The sequence below is a fragment of the Cupressus sempervirens genome, chromosome 5, assembly GCF_028749045.1.
Source record: "Cupressus sempervirens isolate cs-2001-9-10 chromosome 5, ASM2874904v1, whole genome shotgun sequence".
NCBI classification, from domain to species: domain Eukaryota; kingdom Viridiplantae; phylum Streptophyta; class Pinopsida; order Cupressales; family Cupressaceae; genus Cupressus; species Cupressus sempervirens.
In genome coordinates this window covers 524,582,234-524,585,771 of record NC_143122.1, presented here as the reverse complement: position 1 = coordinate 524,585,771, position 3,538 = coordinate 524,582,234, and positions in this window count along the sequence as shown.

The following is a 3,538-nucleotide window of genomic DNA, read 5'->3' as shown; positions in this document are numbered from 1 at the left end:
TGCCTGTCATGAAGGACTAATGGTTCTAATTATGAGCTTGTTAAAATCAAAGAAAGTGGACAGACCCCATATAAGTAAAAAGAATTTGGAATGTGATGCTAAGGGGAGTGATTTGAAAGAGGTCTATGAAGAGGAAATTGAGGAGGAAGAAGTTGAGCTGGTGGAGAAAAAGAGAAAGAATTTAATCCTTGGGTGCTTGTCATCTAAGAGAAGGAAAAGAAACAAGGTTGAATACGAGATAGAGACTTGCACCAAGGAGGAGACTATGTAGGAAAAAGGGAAGAAGAATAAGGGAAAAAATATTATCATGGGAACAATTGGAAGCAGGATGAAAACTAGAAATAAAATAAAGAAAACTAAAACATGCATGAACAACCCCTCAAATGATGATCCTTTGAATAAGGAGCATATGAGATTTAAGAAGAATATTCCTTAAGGGAAGGTTGAGGACAAAGATAATTATGATGTTGATGGTGAGAAAGACAATCTGGAAATGGATGAGGATAATTTGAATAAAACCCTTGTCCCAAAAGATCATGGGTATGATGTCTTTGGTAACTTGGGTGCAATGAGGAGGGACGATGATAGTATCAAGGAGCAAATGTAGGATCTCAAAAGGGAGTTTGAGCACTTAAGAAAAAATATTAGTGGTGAGAAGACCTTAGGTCAGCATCTAGATAGGCTTTTAGATGTGATTGTGAATGCTCAAGAAGTTGCTAATATGATGAAGAGAGTCCCACCTCTAGAAGCTAAAACCATATTTGTTGATAATTTGATGAAGGGTATGTAGAAGAAGATTGATATTTTGGATAGAAAAGTTGAGGGCATGGAAAAAGTTTTGAGAAAGTTTGTTAATCAAAGCTATTAGATTTTGAAAGCTATTGCTGATAATATTAGGATTTTTTTGGATAAGCTAGAGTAAGGGAGAAAGAACTAGGGTATAAAGGAGATGAGAGATTATCATGGCCCCAATAAATGCACAAGGGAAAATTTGAAGAAGACCAAGGTCATGGATGATAAAGAGATCAATGAACTAAGGGCCTCTGCTATGAACATGAATATTTTGGTTGATAATGCTACTAACCTACTAAAGACTATATAGCTATCATGCTGTTGTCTTTCAATTTCCTTTTTGTTGTCTTTATTATCTACCTACTATTTTAGGGCTATCTATACTATCATGTTTATCTTTTTTTGGTATTGTTTCATAGTTCCTTTTGGAATTTAATTGATACTATGCTTCTCTTTATATAAAAGGTTTTGGGTCCTTTCAAAACCTAATTTTACTTAATCAAAACATTTATACCATCCATGGGAAATAGAAATGATGTAATGGCAATGGAGCTATGTGATATATCCTCTCATTAACACAAAAATTAGTGTTAATTGGAGGTAATTCTTTGGGTACCCATTCTTTCTAAAGATGTGTGTACCTCAAGGGAACCTTGATGTCACCTTTTGGTTTCATCATCATTAAAACACAAACCCCCTTAGGAAAGGAAAACTTGCATGTGTTTATTGAATTTTACTATAATCTTTTGACCTCTAGTTGGTCTCCCTATTGCAGACTTACTACATGTCTCACTATAGTCTTCTATTAATGCATTTCCCTCACTCAAGGAAGAAAGATCTGACAATACCTATTTGGTGGTCCTGTAGCCCATCAAATGAGAGATACAATTGAAGAAGTGAGATATTTTTCTATAAAATGAGGCTAATATTGATGATTGGCCTAAAGTTGATGTTTAAGGTAAAGAGAAATCAAGCATCTAAATAGGATCCTCGTCAATGTGGTTAAATTTCCTACATATGTAAATCATTTATCAAGTTAGTTACAAGTTACATGATACATATGCTACAAATTAAATCGAACATAACATGAACAATATGCATACATCATAATCATTGTATATTTTTAAATTAATTACCTCTACTTTATGTGTGGTAGCTATGTAAGATCCTCAAAAAAAGGGGTGATGATGTCTATAGTCCTTAGCCTATTTCCACAAAGGGTGACAATCATGCACAAAAGATATGTTATAAGTAATCAACAACAACAATTGAGAATCATAACACATATTTACAACATGTGTATCATAAATCACCTATGTTATTATCATTAGAATTGAACACAATCAAATAATTATACAATGACATTAGATGTGAATACAAAATATATTAATCATGAAAACATATAATAAGTCAAACAAATTTCAATGAATATATCAATACGTCTTACATTTCATTGATCAAACCTTATATATTTCCATTGATCATGTCATTGATCATCTTCTTCATCCATCTCATCATCATCATTTCTATAATTGTCATCATCATCACCATGACCATTGTCATTGTCATCATCGTTGCCATTATCATCATCACCATCACCATCACCACTACCAATACCATTATCATCATCATCATCATCATTAGCAGTAGCAGTGGTAGCAACAACAACATCATCATCACCATCATAACCATCACCATTGCCATCACCATCAATCATCATCACCTTCTTCTTCTTCTTCATCATCCACTAATTTTCATTTATGATCATCATCTACTTCATCTTTCACTTTTTTAGTATCTTCTTCTTCAATCACATTATACTTTACTGGTCTTCCTCTTGGATCATGTCTAACAAAAAATGACCAACTAGATTAATGTGGAATGTGAAAGTAAAATACTTTCTCACATTAGCTTGGAAGAACATAGGGCTAATTTACAACTGTCTCAAATAATCTTGTATTAATTATTGTAAATCCATTATCATGTTCAATAATAGTTCTATTACGATCATTTTGATTCACAACTGTCTCAAATAACCTTGTATTAATCATTGTAAATCCATTATCATGTTCAATAATAGTTCTATTAGGATCATTTTGATTCAATAGTAGCATGTACCATTTGATGAAACATATAACTAGTTTGAAGGAATTTAAGTCACACTCAAGTATATCATCCAAAACTCCATAGTATCTATTTTTAGATTTTTGAGAATGCATGTCATTTCTAGATGAAATATTAGTGACCTCAAAGATTATAGTTATTCTATAATCATAGGTTCTCTTTGTGTCATCTATATTTTTAATGCAAAATTTACAACATTGGTAGTACAGAGCTTTGTGGTGCTTGAAATGCAATTTTTACAAACATGTCAAAATTATTTGGATCCATTTGTGAGTTGATATTAAACATATGGGCCATGATAAGTAAAGTTATACATACCTTAATTTCTACCTCTTAAACCACTTTTGAGATCAATTACCATTGATGTTATATTAGAATCTCCATTATGATGAGATTCTTTAACCAATGAAGCAACACCTTCCCATGTTAATGAGTGACCATTTTTTTGAGATCATTCAATCCACAACGTCATCCAATCAAGATTATTCTCAATATACAAATGAAGTGCATTCCACTCATGAGAAATTGTATAGAATAAATAGACCACTTAGAAATAACTTTTATTGATGATGGATAATGATTAATTAACTACAATCACATCTTATAGTTACCTCTCACTTTT